The 19849-nt window shown below is 39.8% G+C and overlaps 1 protein-coding gene across 3 annotated transcripts in view; it reads left to right on the plus strand.

The window, feature by feature from the left end:
- The first annotated feature begins 521 nt into the window (after positions 1-521).
- Positions 522-19849, plus strand: part of gabra3 (gamma-aminobutyric acid type A receptor subunit alpha3) — a 156069-nt gene continuing 136741 nt past the window's right edge. For all 3 annotated transcript variants that reach the window (XR_008606877.1, XM_055043622.1, XM_055043623.1), the window contains exon 1: positions 522-848. The gene's annotated coding sequence lies outside the window, so the exon portion shown is untranslated. The remainder of the gene's footprint in view (positions 849-19849) is intronic.

Below are 19849 nucleotides of genomic sequence, written 5' to 3' on the forward strand. Positions count from 1 at the left end.
CGGGTTAGAGGTGCCGTTACCTCCTCCCTCATGAGGGCACCTTGGGCACAGAGAAACAAAAGTGAGGAGTCTCTCATATTTCGCCTGTCTTTCCTCTCCCCACTTTTTTTTTTCTTTTTTTTTGTGCCATGGTTTCTGGCGAGACAGCAGCACCCCAAGGTCATGAAGTGGGGGATAATCAGCTCCCATTTCCTGCTGCTGCACTGACTCAGATGAGATTACTTTATCACTGTCAGCAGCAGCTATAAGGCTGGGCATCTCTGTCAGTCCAGGCTGAACCTTTGGGCACCTGCGTCAGAGCTCAGACCGCCAAAAGCCCACGGAGTAAGTGGGCCCACTCACCGCCGTTTCACGTCTGAGAGGCTGCTGCTGCTGCTGCACACAGGCGCACAACGAGGAGGAGGGAGGCTGGATGAGGGGGAGATAATGGATAAAGGAGGGGGGAGGGGGGTTAAGGGTCCTCTGGTTGTCGGGAGCATCAGTGACAAGCTGCTCGGTTAAACCCTCTCGCAAGACGGTCCACTGCCGTGTGCATGTGGGGTTCTGATCGCCTTGACAAATCAACGTCTCCAAACCAGCCCCCGGGTCCAGGGTTTGCCCCTCCTGCCCAGCACCAATCTGAGCAGGGAAGGAGGAGGGGGGCGGGAAGGTTAGTTTGAAGAGGGCAGAGCTTTGCGAAAGCACGCCAAATTATCCCCTATTTCACCGCTGGAAAGAGAAAAAAAAAGGGAAAAAAAACCCAGTGGATGATAACAGCTGAGGGTGAAATCAGACGGACTAAGCGTCAGAACCTCATTAACTCCAAGGAGGGAGAAGAAACGGCAGGAACGCAACCCTCAGTGCTGCGGGTGAGATTCACATTTTTTATTATTATTAATTATTTTTTTTATTTTTTCAACGCTCGTCTTTACCTGTGCACGAATGTCTCGTGTTGATGTTGTTTTTTTTTTTTGTTTTTTTTTTTGTTTTTTTTTTTTTTTTTTATAAAAACAAAACCAAAAAAAAGAGAGTTGCGTTAACGTTCAGGTCCGAATGACAGCGGGACGCGCGTCCTGACGTCCTCGGCAGCAATGTTTCATTCAACATGCAACAACTGCTGTTTACGGAGCCACCGCAGCACAACTGACGGCTTAACAGGTCGCCGCGGCTAAAGTGGAGACGACGCCGAACCGAGGATGCGGCGCTGCTGCGTGTCGTTGGCGCTCGGGAAACAAGTAATGTTGTTTGAAAACGCGTCTCTCTTTTTTTTCCTTTACGTGCTAAATAATTGTTTCGTCTGTTTGGCTCGTGGTCGAAACGCAGCGGAATGCGACACCGTGGCTCGTGCGGGTAATTGTTACTTTCTGTTAATAGGCAATTAACGTAGAGCGCGTGACGTCCTTTTCCCCCTCTGACTCTCTCTCTCTCTCTCTCTCTCTGTGGCTTTAATGTTTACATGAAATAATAAAACGTGAGCGCGTGAGTCCCAACTCCGGTCTCGTGCTTTGACCCCCCGCGCGCCATTCAGCCCGTCAGAGAGGACATGCCGCAACATGAGAGAAGACTGTTGAGCTGAGGCTAAGTTAACCTTGGAATAGACCTCCCCACCCCGTTAAGGCTGTCTGCGTCTCCCCCCCACCACCCCAACCTTGCAACACCACCTTCTCTTTAGCTCAATTGCATACTTCTGACGTTTCTTTGCTCACAAGTTTGTTTGCTTTTTAATGACAAAATGCCTTAAAGAGAATGTGAAGGGCTTCTCATTGATGCACTTAAACGCATAATGACCAGAGGCACGTCTGCTCCCTTCTTTACCTCTTTTCCTTCGTTGCTGCCCCTGCATGTTGTGTGTTGTGACAACTGCTAGAATAATGGATTTTGTAACATTTAGATCTGCCTTTAATATCCACTTGATGGCAGAAGTTGCCCCCCCCCCCTCCTCTCCATCTCCATGAAAAGTATGTAGAAAATGGGTCAACAAAGACAATGCAAACAAAGAACAAGCACTCATAACATACAGACTGTCTACATGTTGAAGCAGTTTTGATTTCCCAGCTGACTCCAACACTGAATCACATACAGGCTTAAATGTCTATCTTAATGTTTCAAGCAGTTTGTGATAAAAGATTTGAATGTTTTCTATAGAAAATCTTTAAATAGAGTCGTCTTTAATTAGCAGCACGCAAAGATTAAGAAAATGCTAACCATTAATTAACTGCACTTTCCCAATGGGGAAAACATTCAAGAATTAATATTGTCAACAAAGTCACTTGTATCCCCTCAAACAGATCGGTTAAAATGAATGGAACTGCATCATGTTTTATTCATATTTACATATTTTAAGTTGATTAGGAATTTCAGAATCTTCCTGTTGGTGATTCATTACTTTCTTTCTCCCCTGGGGTACAAACGTGATATTACAAAGAGGCCTGCTTTTCTAGGCACTGGTCACAGGCTGGTAGTGGAACCATATATTTCTATCACAGAGTTTGGTAAGAGAGGTAAAAGAAATCTTTTTAGCTCACCATTTTAGCCCTCCAGCAAAGAGAGGTGACAAAGTTTCCATACCAATCATTAGACACTATGTTCTTTGAAGATACACTTTTCTGTTCAGAATGTGCTTTGGTCAGATTGGAATGATTGAGCGATTTGGTTATAAACTCTGCAAGTGGGTTTGATGTCAAACGATGGGCGCACCTGCGGAAAAGCACCTTGTGTCTACTGTTTAATACGGTGGAGAGCCTGTGATGCTGTGGGCCTGTTTGCAAACTTTTTGAATTAGCCAGAGATTTTTAACTTAAAAAAATCACAATCTGGTGGACTCCACTAGTATAATAAATTATTGATCTGTAGCAAAACAGAAACTATTTGAAGGACAAATTCCAGTAGAAAGCCAGTATGGTGAACTAAAAGAGAGACGAGCATCAGAGAAAACCCAGGACATATAAAGCGACTGTGCAGAAAGAAACAGCCAATGATTCGTCTCTGTTTTAGTCCTGACCTTTGGAAAAGTTACAGAAGTTGACTAAAAACTTCCTGTTGACTAAAAGGGCTGTAAAAAAATATTAGTAAGGTCCCACTGGTTTTGTTAAAGCAAATTCTACAGGTGTTCTTTCCAAGCCAAGTAAACATATTCAAATAGGGTGACATTTTTATTATGATTTCAGATAGTTCTGCCCCCTGAACATCTTCTGTCTGAAAAATATCCAAGAATGCTACATGCAGAGGTTTCAAAATAGGTCGTTGAGTCCTCAAGGCTGTGGGTGACGTCACGGTGGCTTTTAATCATCACCTAATTTCAGTCTGAAGTGTACAGAGGTTAAAATGTAGCCCGCACGTCAGAGGGAGATACATTATTCCTCGAATTTTAGCTTAATCTTTTTCCTGATTTTCAACCAGCCAGAGTCAGAGGCCACGTTTTCGTTTTAATTACTGGACGCTGTCCAGTTTGAGGTTATGGGAGAGTTCCACCGCTTTCCCCACGTTCTTCGCTTGCAAATGTTTTAGGCATTTTTTTCCCCCCCTTTCCCTTCTGCAGCTCTCCATTGTTGTTGCCACACCTTTCGGTATGACAGAACACACGGCCGTATGGTGTTCCGCACGGCCAGCTCTCAGTCTGCACGAAGCATGAGGATCCTGGACTCATGAGTGTGACCACAACTAAATGGCTTAGCCAGTTTGGACATATGGAGCCCCCTCCCTCCCTCACACTCCATCTCCAAACTACCACCATGTTTTCCTTCACACTTAATTGTTGTGTGGGGAACAAAATGCTGTTCACATTTCTTGCTCACTGTTAGAAAGCTAGCAGACTGAGCAGATCTTTCTGAAGCTGGAACGTCACTCTATTAAAAAGATGAAGGCTTTTAGGGAGATTTAAAAAATGAACAGTATCTATACCTCTTGAAGTATTAGCATTTATTGACGAGTCACAACAAAACATCAATGTGTCTTACAGTGATTTTATGTGATAGACCGGCACAATGTGGGACATAATGGTGAATAAGCTGGTGTCCTATCAGTGCTACCTCGTCATATTACGGATAGCTATGTCTACCTGTTGGTGCTACGCGTCCAACACTGCTACCGCCATCTTTACAAACCCAAAACTACAGCAGGCAGTGTTAATAATATTATTTGAGTGACGGGACTGAAGCAGAAGCTTAGGAGTTATGCTTAGCATAGCACTGGAACAATTTATACACACAACAAAAACACAACATTATCACCTCATCAGAATATGTTACCCGTTTAAAATGAAAAGCTATTGCAGATGTTTGCACTTATCCTTTTATAAAAGTAGCCTACCTTTTAAAAAACATTTTAAATACACAGATATTTGCAAGAATAGAGCAGGGAAACAAGTTTTTACTGAAATTAAATTTGACACATAGAGTTCACTACAACTCTTTCTTGCGCATTAATACATTATATGACTATCAAAGGCAGCACAGCCACAATGTGTCCACCGGATTGCACAGGTCACTGTGGATCTGAAATGATAGACGCAACTTCAATCTCACGTTGCTACAAACATGCTCTATTTAGCACAGTCTAGTTTAAAAAAAAAACTATTTGAAGGACAAATTCCAGTAGAAATTTGTTCCATCACTAATGTGATGGAACAGTAGTTGGAAGAAAGACATAGCTTGTTATTCCCCGACAACAAGCAATGTCAGGGAAACACAGCAAACATGCATCTAATGAGAGACTGCTCCCCCCCCCCCTCCAAAACTCAGTTATAAAACATAGTGGTGGCAGCATTGTGCTGTGGGAATGCCCATCTTCAGCAGGAATATGGATGTTGATCAGGATTGATGGAATGATTGTTGGAGCTAAATATATGGAAGAAAATTTATTAGAGGCTGCAATAGATTTGAGATGGGGTTAGAGGTTTAGCTTCCAGTGGGGGAAATGGACCAAAACAAAACATACAGAGAGATCTGTAATGGAAAGCTTTAGGTAAACGTCTGGTCACGTGTTAGAACAGGCCAGGCCGAGATCTGAATGAAATTATGACTCTTCATTGCTATTCTGCAGAGATGTTTTGAGATGGACAAACCTGGGAGCCTAAAGACAAAGGGAGGCTCTATTATGTCTTGACTCAGGAGAGAGAGCACAGCGTTCAGATTTTTTTAATTTTCATAGTAACCTGAAAAGCCATTAACAATTCGCTTTATACTTTGTCTTGGTCTATTACATAAAATCCAATTAAAATACAATGCAGTTTGTGGTTCCAACAGGACAAAATGTATCCATGTTTTAAGGGGAATGAATACTTTTTTTTTTTTTTCCAGCCACTGTCATCTCTGTTCTTTGAAGTCGGTGCGCACGTGCAGCCAAACAAAATGTGGCAAAGACGGAGGCAGATTGTTGCTGGGCTTTGCATTTGCATTATTGTTCCTTCAGGCACATGGAGGCATGATGCAGTAAAAACCACAGCATCTCAAGTGATTACGAAATAAATGAGAGTAATATCGTCCTCCGTGTTTGGGAAAAAACAAAAACAGTTTTTGTTGCTTCTTTGTGCGTCGGCTGTGCGCTGTTGGCTCTGAGAGCTAGACGTTGTTATTACCATCCACTCCGCAAATGTCTCATGTTTGTGCTGGAAAAAAGGCGAGAAGAGAAGAAGCGAGCTTGGAAGTCTCCAAATGTGTCTCCACCGTTCTGGTAAAGCAGGCGCTGGGCTAAATTAGCAGCAGCAGCAGCAGCAGCAGCCATTAAATTATTATGATAACAGTATGTAATTATAAGAGGCCCTGCATATACTGAACCACAGTCACGTCAGTCATTGAACACTGAGCTCTGAGGGGAGATAACAGATGATGAGAGGTGAAACAAACTAAGATTAAAAGAAAGCTATGCAGAGTTTGTGCGGACAAAGAATTGGAGATACAGAGGTGTTAAAAAGTATTTGCCCCCTTCCTGATTACTTTTGCATGTTTGTCACACTTAAGTGTGACTGATAGCCAATTTAAACATCAGTCATAGACAAGAAAAGTAGCACAAACTGCAACTTTTGCATGAAGGTGTCTACTATGAAGAGAAAAAAATCTAAACCTACATGGCCCTGTGTAAAAAAGTGTTTGCCCCTCCATGTTGAAACATAAGTGTAGGTTTATCACACCTACATTCACTGTCTGCAGCCACAGGCAGGTCTGATTAATGCCACACTTGCTCTTAATTGATACATCATTTAAATAGGACCTGCATGACAAAATGTTACTGGAAAAAATGCAGAAGATGACGACAGGAAGTAGTGGTAGGAGGATGATGGTTTGATTATGTTTCTTTGAACAGTTTGCAGCTGGCTCCAGCATGGCACAGTTCACAAAAAGTTGTGTGTCTTTCAAAAGTGTTTAACCCATATGCCGCATTGGTGGCCGCTCCCAAAGGGTTTGCCTCTCCAACACCCAAGTACGACCGCAGATCGAAGAGGTTACAAAAGGCCCAACAATAAGATCTGCAGCAGGACATCGACCCAAAACACTGACCTGAATCCTTTTGAGATGCTGCAGCACGATGTGAAAGAGGCAGTTTGTGTTGGAAAACTCCCCCAGTGTGGCTAAATTACAACAATTCTGTGAGGATGGAGTGGGCAAAAATTCCTCCACAGCTGTAAATGACTCACCACAAGTTATTGCAAAACATTCGATTGCAGTTGTTGCTAAGGGCGACTCAACCATTAGGTTTGGATTTTTTCCCCTTAACAGCAAAGACCTTCATTTAAAAACTGAACTTTGTGTTCACTTGTGTTGTCTTAGATTATTATTGAAATTTCAATAACTTTTTCTTTCTTCATTTCTTCTCCATCGGGGTCCGGTCTCATTGCTTTAAACCAATCATTCAATCTCTTTTCATATAGGAACAATTAGCTTAGTATGCAAGCTGGTTAGTGTTGTCTTTACACAGTAGTTGCTTTATTCCTGGACAAATATTCTTCCAGAAATATAATTCCTGTACAGTAGAAAAGTCGTGATCAGGAGGAATTTTTTGAAAATGCACATCTCAATAAATTAGAGGAAGAAGACAAACAAACACGAGCAGAAATATCATCGTCTTGTTCCCCAGCGCCACGGTTTAACATATTCTTGTCATTTTTTATTTTTTTCCTCCCATTCTGTACTGAGATTTGGGCCTTTTTCACGGTGGTGGGATTGCATTCTTCAGAACATGATGAAAGGAATGTAAATTTGAGGAACATTTTTCAGGATTTAGGGCCCGAGCTTTTAAATGAATTCATGAGCCCTCCCTCTCTAATATTAAGCAATCTTAGAAGCCATTGTCACCGCATCCAGAGTCTCATGCTGTGCAGTTCTTTTGAAGGAAGGCAGTGAGAAATCACAATCGCATAATGACTCTCTAAAAATAATAAATCCACAGTTGACTCCTTTACTCCGGTATTTTTAGAGTAACTTTTGAAACCTGCACGTCTGCGCTGCAGTTACAGTAGGGATTGATCTCATTATGTATTGATTTGTATGGGTAGCCATTTTTCTCCAAGTTAAATACGTATTACACTGCAGCCTGAGGGAACATAATATTGCATTTTCCTTGCCCTGCATTAATTCCTCTTGAACTTTGTTACACTTTGTCACACTACAACCAGTGATGTATAATGGTGCAAACTTGTTACATTAGATTTATTTAGCAGTAACAGAGAAAAGGGAGGTAAATATGCTTGGAACCCCTTTTCCTTCCACGTCACAGTCTTGAGCTTCTAGTTGTTAGTCTTTCACATAAAAGTCATCGAATTTGAGGGGCTTAACGTGACGAATTTGGCAAAAAAACAAGACACTGTGTCTCTTTTGTACTGTCTGAGCTTAAGGCGAATGGAAAAGCTTTCAAATGTCAGCCTTTCCAAGGAGACTACATCTTAATTTTAGGTCCAGCTGCACACCAGAGACAGAATGTCTGCAGGTCATGAGACACTTTGCAAATGTCAGCCATCCGAGACCCGAAACAGTGTCGATGATGAATGCCACATTTAAAACCGTAAAACATATCCAAAGGTTGTTTGTCCAGTGAGGAATCGTCGCTGCCTTTCCCTAACTTGATTTTCTTTCTTTATTTATTTTTTTGGCTGTGAGAACGGAATACAAACACTTGATATATGAGTTACGATTAAAGCTGGCAGAGGACTAGAAGCAATTTTACTTCCTCGAGGAAAGACGGCGCTTGGCTGTACTTTTCGCTGTGGATCCAGATAAGCTGGAAAAGATGGACTTAAAGGGTATTCTGCTGGACGGCGGATGCACTTTTCGGGACTCGGCCTGCTTGGTTCATTTGCGAGTCGTGTGGATGAAAGGGTGGAGCACTAATGGGTTTTTTGATGCAAGCACATATTGGTAATTAAAGCTTTCCACAGCCACTCCACATCTTGAAGATGACATTTTGTTTACTGTTCTGACCATGGAAAAGGTAAAGAAGGCGTTAATTCACCGCTCCTTGGTGACTTTCATGAGTGTGATGATGCTCGTCCTTTCGTAAGGCACTGTGGGCAAAACATCATTCACCAAGCTGTTGCCATGGTAACCTGCTGATGTTTTTTTTTTCTTCTTCTTCTTGGGCCAAAGATAGTGGAGGTTATTTGAAAGTCCTGCAGGGTTTCTGTAAGAGAAGAGAAACTTTAGCTGTCCTTATTTAATTTTGCATTGCAGCTGAGTAAATTGTGTGTGTCACTGGCTCCTGAGGGTGTCACAATCTGCAGCGTGAGCAATGCAATTATTTTCACTTCTTCTTGAGAGGGGAAACTGCGTGTCTGTCAAACCGACTAATGTGTTTTTTTTGTTATTCTGTGACCCGGAGTTCCTGAACACATTAAAAAAAAAAAATGCAGAAAACGTCATTGGGCTCTGTGTGATCGTGCTTTAGCAGCATGAGCAGAATTCCTGTAGACGTTGGCTTCTCTGTCCTTAGAGGACGTATCTTTTCATCAGAGTAAAACAATAACACAGCCCCCTTCTCACCCTCCCAGAGTTTCCTTTTTAAAGTAATTTGGAAAGGAAACACAGATGCAAGTATCCTGCAGGCATGTTTAAATTACTTCTTATCGCTTGGTCGTAAATGTTCCAGTTATGTAAAAAGCAGAAATTTGCACTTGGCTGTACACGTCAATATTTGTTTTAGCATCTCAATTATTTCTTTTGCCTGTGCTATGTGGTCGTGAATAAAACATTTTGCACTCTGGGCTGACGGTCCAACAAGACCGGCTACTGGATGATTTATATTGGCACTGGCTGACAGATGTGACATTTAAAAGATTTGAGATGTCTTTTTTTTTTTTTTTTGTGTACAATTAGAAGTGATCCGTCTTTTTTAGGCTCTGATTGTAACGTAATATTACAGCGGAGGTTGCCAAGTAAGCTGGCTTTAAAGGCTCAATCCTCTGGGCAGTATAGAGAAAAGGCAACTTCCATAGATGTATAAGATTTATATCTAAATTAAAACCAGAGACAAGAAGGTGGCAAAGGTAAAGAACAACGCCTTTTAACGCCAACAAAGAAGAAGCATGTTTTTGTTAACGTGATCTGCAGACACGCCTTTCAAAATGTCCTGCAAAAGTTGCAAAGAAAAGGATAATTTACGCAGAGTATTTAATGACCATCATGAGAAGCCTGTTCTTTTCTGCGCTCTCTTTATCAGCCTGCAGTCACTTTCTCTTCGAGTGGAAGTTGCTCCACCTGTATTCAGCATAATTTGGTCTGAAGACGATACACCTGAAGAAACCCCTGATTTGCTTTTAAGTAACTGTAGCAATATTTAAGGCATAATGTTAAATATTAATGCGGCTCAATGCAGTTCAGTCACAACTCAAAAGTTGCCATTTTATTAGTAACTTCATCCAGCTGAAGAAACATGGATGGAAGTCATTTCCATTCATATAATTTTACCGTTTATATGGAATATTGTGTATGATGTGCAATACCAGTTTGGTTTCATCCTAACAATTAAGGTTATTTCACCCTTTAAGCTGATGTTCATAGTGGCAGGTCGACCCTATTGGTCACGGAAGCAGTAAGGTTTTTGTAATCAGCTAACGTTAATTGCTTAGTCGTTCAAAACGTTTTGCTCGTCTCCATGCAATTAATTGAAACCATCTGATCAAATGAGCTTTAAGAACAGCGTTAAACTTGCCCCACTGTTAAAATCTTTAGCAGGAGCAAATTAGTATTAAGAAGCAAATTAAAATTTCTGAACACACGCGTACGGATTTAGACGGTTTTCCAGAAAATACAGAAATGATTAAACTACGTATGTCTAGGTATGTTGTTATAACATGAGGACTCTCTCGATACAAGTAAAGCATGGTCAGAAAAAGAGAGCGCTCTTCTGTAGTAGCTCAATGTATTTGTCACTCTTTAAAAAAAAAATGCAGTAAAATTAACAACTTTCTAAACATTGTTGTTGCTGAGTAAGTGAAGCACAGTCACAATGGTAACGGTGACAGAATAACGTGGGCATCCAGTCCAGGTTACAAACGTGGAATTCTGCAAAAAGTGAAAAATTTTAATTTTGAAAAAAATAACAGTAAAATATATATACAGTATGCATTCATATATTACTTATAAAAATGCAGGCTGGATTGAATGATTCTGCGCTGACTGTCCAGCGGTTTAAAGAACAGCTTTCCAGTGCTTGTGGCATCCCATAGTCACTTCATTCCTTCATGTTGAACTTTGTTGTTTCTTGCATTCTGTACTTTGTGCATTATCTCAGATCTGTATTTTAGTGTTCTGACTTTAGCTTTTAGTTCAGGAAGATTGCTTTGTGCCCTGTATTGTTCCTTCATTTTACTGTTAATCAGTCAGTAGTTCCTTCCCGTGAGTTCATTTCACCTGGTTTTCAAGTCATTTAATCGCCTCCCACACAGAGAGAAGCCAGACAGTTTTTATTACTTTTCCTGTCAGATTCTTCTTCTCCCATATAGTCCTGCTTTTTGCCATTGTTTTGTGCTTCCCTTCAGACTTTCTGATTTATTTTTTCCAATAATCAGATATATCCGGAGAAGCATAATTTGCACGACACAAATCTAAAGAAAGTGTATTGATCCCAAAGGGAAATTCAATAAATACCAACTATATGTTTTTGTTTTCCTACTCTACATGAAAAGCAAAACTGACAAGATTTCAACTTACACTTCGTACATGAAGATATAGTTGAAGAACAAGTGTATTGTTTTGTTTTTTTTAAACTCTGTAGAGTTTTAAAAAAAGCAGTTTAGCACATTTTCTCTAACAATTCATGAAAGGTTATTTCAATATTCTTTTTCTTTTATGAGCTGCAAAATGAGTTCCAGTAGCGGCTGTGGACAGTGGTGCACAGTAAAAGGTTAACAGGGCTAATTCAGTTTACATGACAGTCATTATGTATGCCGAGCGGAGTGGACTGAAATCTTTTTAAATCAACAGCAAATGTCTGCACAGAACCAGCGGCTCCTTCCTTCATAAGTAAATTCCCCCTCCCCTCGGAGACGGCAGTATTTATAGTTATTTTATCAGACAGTCCCAGAGGATTGCAGGTATTTTAATGTGCGCAGCTTCTGGACACCTTCCTGCTGTCTCAGCCTACACCTTATAACTCGAGGTATAGCACAGAGACATTTATTTCACAGAGATTATTTCCCATCCACTCTGCTGCACTGACATGATCGAACCTACTGTAAGTGTTGTCAGAGTCATTCAAATAAACCTTTTATGTGCACAAGGAGATTTTACGGCTCGAATTAGACTAAATTTATTTCATGTTAACAAGCGCAATGGGATTGTTTAGCGTTTGGTTCAGAAAATATGTTGTTCATGGTTTAAAAGCATTAAAATGTGTGATGTCACATGTGGTGGATGGTGGTTTGTGTGCTTCCAAGCTCTAATGAAGAGACGGGGGTCATTTTTAACGTTGCAGATGGATTTAATAAGTGCTTTTATGTTCATGTGTAAATACTCCACACAAGTGTTGTGGTTAGTTCAAGGTTTTGAATTGCTGGGAGAAGATTGAAGAAAGAAAGTAAAGTAATCTTTTTTTAAAAAGCGTCACAGCAGCTTTGATAAAGCAGGAACTGTTGTATAAAAGTAAGTATAATAAAAGACTAAGAGACTGCAGAGGCCACCAGCAATTTTATAATGGCAGGTCTACTTTATTGCATTTGGTGTTTTGTATTTTGGTGCTTGTAAACACAGCGTGTCTCCACAAAATTCCAATTTCATCGAGGATTTGCCAGGAGAGCTTTTACTGTGGATGATTCTTCGTCCCGGATGAAAAACCATGAACTTTCCTCTTCGATAAAATCTGAATAAGACATGAATAAATTCTTACCACAGCCAAGGAACATAAAAATGCTGTTATAAAAAAAAACAACAACACTACAATACAGGAAATAACTGCTGTTCATTTGCAAAAATATGTCTAAAACCCTACTCATGAAATATTCCTTAAGCTACTTAAATAGAGGCTTTATGTGGCAAAACAGCAAATAACTGTTATGTGGAAGAAGTTTTACTTTTTTAAATTGTACTTAAAAAGCTGAAAAGTGTGAAAGCTTGCCTTCAACAACAATGGGTCCGTACTTTGCACAACTACCCTTCACTGTAGATATAGGGGAAAATTGTTAGGGTGACTTCTCTGCACAATTGCAAATGTAGAGATGAAAAGTTATGCTAATTTTTTCAAACGAAATTGTTAAAAAATCAGACGGTCAGCTGCCAATTTGACAGATTACACTCCCCACACCGGACCGCTTGATGCAGACGTGTTGACATATTCAACTTTACAAGAACATCATGGAAGAAACCAAATGAATCAAGAAGTAAATTCCCTTCTGAGCATCGTCTCGTTCCTTCGTTTTCAAAACTTTGCCTAGATTCTGGTCTAAAGTCTAAAATGTGGCAGCAGAACATGAATTCATCCTCTAAATTGACATAATAACCTTGAAACATCTGTTTATGCACAAACTGGGGCGCAGTTGAGATCCATGAGGACCAGGAGGAAGTTGTGAGTTCATGACAGGGCAGACGAAAAGTCATTTAAATCCACCGTTTATACATTTATGTATGTTACTGGGGCAACAGCAGGCGGTTTTTCTTACAGCAGAGAAAACGTTGATGGCTTTTCTGTCCAGCTTATTCAGACTGATTATTTAAACCGGATAAAAACGAAATGGAATTAAACGTTATTTTTAAAAATCGAAAGGTAAAAATGAGACTTCTCCATGACTGTGTCTCACTGGACTCTCATTTTCTCCATAAGTTTGGTCATCATGGTATACGGTCACAGCTGGACGTTCATTAGAAAAGCACAGAAGCACAAAATTATTCCACTTTGTGAAATCTAGATAAAATACAGGGAATCTGGCTGTTTTAAGTACTTTCACAAGGAAACAAAGTGTGACGCCATGTTTTCATGTTCCATCAGAAATGTTGACTTTCAGCTCTTTGCATCACTTTGTCTCCATCACCAGCTTCAGCGACATCCCTGCTACACTCAGGTGCTCAGTCAGACCTTGGCATTGCACTGATGCACATCCATGAGCTGCAGGAAAAGACAAAGTGACAACTGTGTCAGACTCTATCATCCACTTTGAGTGAGCTTGAGCGCATGCCAAAAATGGGGAAGGTAGTCTCCTTTTGGAGGACAGGATGAGTTGTAGCCTTGATTCTGTCCTTTTGGTGAAGAACTGTCACAGGTTATCCTCAGAGAATACGTCCATGTCTCACTTCTGCTACATGCACACATTTTGTACCCTGCAGGCTGTGAGAGGGAAAGTAATTCTTGTCAGAGCAACTATTTGTGCAGAAAGGCCAGTCACATTAAAAGTGAATTATTAAATTTAGTTTATATGCCAATGATAGTGACACTGTAACGATTAAACAACACATCTCTCCGAGGTCCTGCGGCTCTTTGCTGTGCAATCCAAAGTGCTAAAAAAGGAAGTTTGTTATGACTTTTGGAATCAGAATCAGGTTTTTTTTTGTGGTTATTGTACAAAAACAAAACGAAATTTGTTTCAATACAACCCATTCAAAGATGACAATGGAAAGACTAAAAAAAGCAAGGAAGACGGTCGTCTGCGACTGCAGAGATGCTGCCCTTTATTTTAATTAGATGAAAAGACATCAGGAAGGGAAGGTGAGGGGAAAAAAATCCTACATTGCATCCAGCGGGCATAAAAAAAAACAAACTCCGCACATATGAGCAACATTTCGAGACAACATGCCAGGGAACAAGGCGAGGTGGGAAGGCTCCAACGAGAGCAAAGGAGGGCAAACAGAGAAAAACAGTGTCCACCTTCACCGACAGCTAGAGAGGAAGGTGATGAAGGTTATATATAGGATCTGACAGCAAGAACTTAAACATTATGTCTCCTCAGGTCTGTTAACTGAAAGTTTGATGTGTTGAGGGGGAAGAATTGACCAAGGACAACACCCAACTTCAAGTTCCCCAAAACTAAGTTTGCCTCCCCCCAGATCACTGCTGTTATTCACCTCAATTTAATGACAAACACAGTTAATACGCCTAGATGACATAAGAGAAGCAAAACATTTACAAATCACAGAAGGACGTGGGGCGTCTCTGCATGACGTAGGTAATGGTTGACCCACTTTTGTTTAACTTTCTAATCTTTGTCAGCTACATCTGTGTCAATTATGGGCACAGAAAATTGTAAAAGTCCATCTATGTGGCCAGAAATATAATCTAAATGGAGTTTTTTGGTCACAGCATTACAAATATTATACTATAGTTTACCATAAATTCCACCCATTGTGGATATTGCAGACTCTGATGACGATTGTTGGTGTGCAGCTTTAGTAATTTCCCAGTTAGTAAAGATGGTTGGATATATCTGCTCTGTTTTTCTATTTGAAACCAGAATATATGATCCATAATAAATTTTTGCGAGCTTTTCCAAGGTTGTCGCTGGCTCACCCGCCCTCCCCACAAGCCTCTCAGGAGCTCCTGCAGTTTTCAGGCTGTGGTTCCACTTGCTGGCACTTGTAAGGGTTTGCAGATTGTGTCTGGTTTGCAGTTGTGGAGGTTCTGTGAGAGAGCTGACGAAGCTTTTCTTTTCCATATTTGTTTGTCAGCACCTTGCTCGTTGACAATGCTGCCAAGGTAAGAACTACTATTAAACTTCACCTTTCATCATGATGGCAGACGCAGTGGCTGCTTTAGCCTTTTAGAAGGTGGTGTTTTCGAATTGATGAGGCCAACTTGTGAAACTGGTGTAGTGAAGAAGGGGAGTGTCGTTTTAAACAAAGTTGATGATGATATTCAGAGTTCATCTTATGAGTTGCAGGTGTTTTCTTACATCAGTCAGCATCCGTTTCGTCTTTATTTTGAAAAGGCTCATGGTTAATTAGTTATCATGTTTGCATAAAAGGACACCAGACTAACATAACTGTCAGTGAAATTCAAAATATTTACTGTAATAACAATGTCTGGTTGTCGCCGTCTTTGCATCTGGCTGAAAAGGGATCGCACGGAGCTGAGAAAAGCAGGGGGAAAATCCATTTAGCTGAAAGCATCGTCTAGTGATGGAGTGGTTCATACCAGCAGCTGATGGCCTAAATGAGGAGGTGTGAGCAGAGAGAGGCGGCTAATGCTGGAGCCCAACTGACAAACAACTGCTGATGAGGATGAGTTAAAAGCCAAAGGGATATTCAGGAAATGAACCAACTGTCGGCCGTGCCGCCCGTACGAATACGTTACGGTCAACACGGCGTGAGCTTCGGCATATTGCTGGTGATGAAAAAAGAGGGGAATAAATATATCTGCAGTTTAAAGTAAATGACAAAAATAAATGTTACCTACAGGAGCGGATGCATGAAAAACACGCTCCTCGTTCCAGATGGAGATAAACATCTGGCAGAGATGATCTCCACGGTTGTCTTGGTGTGAGTCTTTAGCCCCCCTCTGATGTCCTGCTGTACCTTTCCATCCTTTAGCTTCAGAACAACTTTTATTTATTTTGCAGCTCAATAACATAAATAAGAATTTAATTAATTGATTTTTTTCCTCTGTTCTTGATTAATTTAGTTTATTTTCCAAAAGATCACAAACAATTCGTTGAGCACACTCTGCTTCTTCCTAGACTTCTCTATGTGGGTGGAGGAATCTCCTGTGAAGCCAAATATCGTAGCATTCACAACAGCAACAACAACAAACAAACAAAAAACACTTCCTGTGTGCCGTCCTTAACTAGCGGAGAGTCAGATCTGTCAGGTGGGGCAGCACAGGGCACAGCATGAAAACAATATTCCCTAAAAACACATTCAAAAAGTAAAAAAAAAAAGCACAGCATCTATGAATTGTGGTTCTACTGCAGTGCATTTTTTTTCCCCCACACACATGTTTCGGTCTGAGTTGTCAGCCATTAAAACAGAGTTGGCTAGAGTTCGGCTGCCACATCAATAAACTCCTTCTGCTGCAAAGATCCTCAGTAGGAGAGGGATGCAAGTTTCTTGACTTTTTTGCAGCCGTCTGCACTGAGTCAGATAGTCCTTTAAATAAATGATAAAGCTTAAAGTGGTTTGGGTGAAGTGCTGTCAGAAGATTGTGACAGCTTTCTGAAATCCACCTTATACCCCATGTTGGGGCAGCGAAGGCAACACAGAGGAAACTCTCATGGTTACAAAATCCCAAATATTGTTTATATGTGTATATGTGTTTTTCTTTTTTTGGTTGTTTGTTTGTATGTTTTTTTCTTTAGGATATTTAGATTTAAAATTATCTTTATTTCTGACAGGAAAAGAAACTGATGAAAAATTATAAAGAGGAATATTTATGTTGTTAAAGGCCCATCTGGGGATACTTGCATTGCAAATTAGCTAAAGTTCTAAATGTTACAGTATTTCAGTATATATTATCCATCCATGCATCATCATCTATATATATATATATATATATATATATATATATATATATATAGTAATTAAAGTTGTAAGGCCTCCTTGCCATCTTCTCACAGACTATCAAACTTAATTATAATTCCAGTCAAAATAAATGTTGATGATAAAAGTAAAAAAAGATATTAATTTTAACTTTACCAGGGGTTTAAGTGGTAATGTGGGCTTAACGTTATCATTTCACTTAGGATGCAATAAACCTAAGATAACTCCTCATATATCAATAGTTTTCCTGAATTAGTAAATGTCCCTCCTGCTGCCAGCAGGAGTAATTCTTTCACTTTTTTTATATTAATATTATCTTCCATTTAATTATTATTGCTGCCATTCTTCAGCTTTTTGAAATATCATCGTTTAAATGTCTTTAGCACAAATGTCTCTAGAAATCCTGTAATTTCGATGCCATGTCAGCCACCTCTAATACAGACACAATCACAGGAATGCAAAACACGAGTGATCTGCTTTTCTCATAAAGTTTATTTACTAGGAAATGGACAGACGGGGAAGGAAAGTGAATCGGATCCAGCAAAGGTCCTGAGGTCAGGAATTGAACCCCAGACCGCTAGAGGATTAGCACTTTACCGTTACCCTGGAAGCACTAAATATTGAAACAAAATTGTTTATTTGTTTATAATCAACTCCATTTTCCATGTACCATTGCCAGAGAAGCTGCTGTGCTCCAGTCACTGCTTTCCTTTGTCTGTAAATCATTCAGTAATTATTTAGTCCAATCAATAATTGGTCTCACCACTTCAGAATAAACTAGTTGGTATTTTATAATTTCTGCGTTAGGCTTCATCAGAAACATTCAATTAAACTGGTGTTTTGCTTGCTCTTATTGTTGTTAGATCTTTTTATCTACGCATTATTTTAGTTCTCATAAAAATCCAATCAACCACAATGTCAATGCTCTACCACTGCAGGGGGAAAAAAAAAGCCCAGCTCATATTGTAAAGTCTGTTTGGTTCTTCACATGCCTGCATGTTTCTGGCCATGAGGCACTTACACACTGAACTAAAGTGACCCAGCGGTCTGTGTTTGGTGTTGTGTCGACTTATAGGCTGAGTTTTTCCCGAAGTAGATTTGCCAGCTTTCAATTATAGATGAGAAAAGAAAGAGATAAAAAAGCCGGGCAGCTTTATTGAACTGAGCACCGTGGAAGCTATTGTTGGGGGCGGTTACTGGCCCTGAACTCTTATCAAAGAAAAGGAATGAAAGCAAACGGTGCTCCACAGGAATTCATCTGGAAACTGATGTTTACTGGTCTAAGAGAAGAAAAATAAGAGCTTTAATTAAACTTGTTAATAAATCTTAAGCTGTAGATGATGGGAGGAAATAAAAAGAAAATGTCTGGGAGCATACTAGTTGATCTGTAAGGAAGCTTCAGGTTTTCCGGCTAATAAAAAGAGCTTCTTCTGGCAGGAGTGCAACCATTTCTCTTTCTAATAATGTTACTGCAGGTCCCAAAAGCAGACAGAGAAAAGCAACATTGTCTGAGTGGGATGGAGGGTTTAATGGGGGCATCTTGAGGGCTGAAGAACAGTGTAAAAAAAAAAAAAGATAAAAGTATAACTGTTAGACATGAATAGACCCCCAAAGTTCTTTTTTTTAAACGCACGAAATATTTTAATATAAAAGGCTTAACTGTTTTGTTTTTGTAAAAACAATATTCTCCCTCAGACTCTTTAATCATGGCCTTTTTGTTCTTATGAATCACATGCTTATGCAGCTTATATAAATGCATTTTACGTGTGCATAAGCAAGCAGAAAATTCTCATTATTTTGGTTTGTGTTCAAATCATGAGTTTCTGTCTTGAATTAAAGTAACAGGCAAAAGATTAAGGATATTATTTTAATAGAAAAAAATGCATTTCTGGTTTTATGCGTTTCAACAGTCTATAAAAAAAATACATTGAGCATAAAAATAACACCAATTCATTTAATACAATAAAAAAAAAACAGCTGTGCAGCTAATAATAACTGAGCCAAGGTACTTCAGACAAACACGTTTACACACATTTTCACACAAACAGGTAAAAGATGCTTTCATACATTTGATTCCATCATTGGCTGGATATAATCAACACATTTGTCACTTTCTTTATTAAACTCTTGTGTTCAAATTTCAGGTGGTCGTATATATTTGTGTTGCCTAGCGATGCAGACGCCACAAGGAGCACAGCTTGCTTATCACGTTTTTGATTCGCCTCTTGTGATCCCACACAAATGAACCGACTGCTTTTTTGTTCTCTAATTGCTTCTGCAGCTGCATGTGCTCATTTCTCCCCACAGCCCCTTTTGTACCTTTTATAGTTTTGTCCGTTTCAATGCCAACTTTGTCCAGGAATCAAATTTTGCCATCGCAAGATGTTTATCGATTAATTTGATTAGCAATAGTGCTAACTCACACAAGTTGATGTGATGTCTCTGAAGCAGGTGATGATGCATTCATAGTCTGCGTGTGAGTTTGGATGAAGAGTGTAAGATGCAACGTCTGCTTTCTGTGATGAGAGCAAGTTATTAACCATTTAGGAAGCGTTAAATGTGTATTTCTTTGAGTGGTCAAATAATTATTAGCTAACTTTGTGAAAACATAGATCACGCTGCCCTACTGTTGAAGCCAGTCCAAATATTCAGGACCATGCAGAGATGAATGAATCTATAGCCAGCCAGCCCTAAATTAAGAAACCACTGCACTGAGTTAAAACATTGGTATTTATTTATTATTTTTTTGCATTATTTGAGGTCTATTTTTTGCCATTTTGACCATTTCTCGTTTTCTACAAATGAATACAAAATTTTTGCTGAGAATTTCGGAGACATGTTGTCAGTTCATTGAAGAGAACAATGAAGAACAGATCATTTTAAGTCGTCTTTTAATTTTTGTCCAGAGCTGTATGTGCTTATTTTTCATTATCTTTACTTTTCAGTAAAACTGGATATTTTCACACATTTTAAATGTCCATGCACAT

Source organism: Poeciliopsis prolifica, unplaced genomic scaffold (assembly GCF_027474105.1).
Source record: "Poeciliopsis prolifica strain line A6 unplaced genomic scaffold, Auburn_PproV2 SCAFFOLD019, whole genome shotgun sequence".
Lineage (NCBI taxonomy): Eukaryota > Metazoa > Chordata > Actinopteri > Cyprinodontiformes > Poeciliidae > Poeciliopsis > Poeciliopsis prolifica.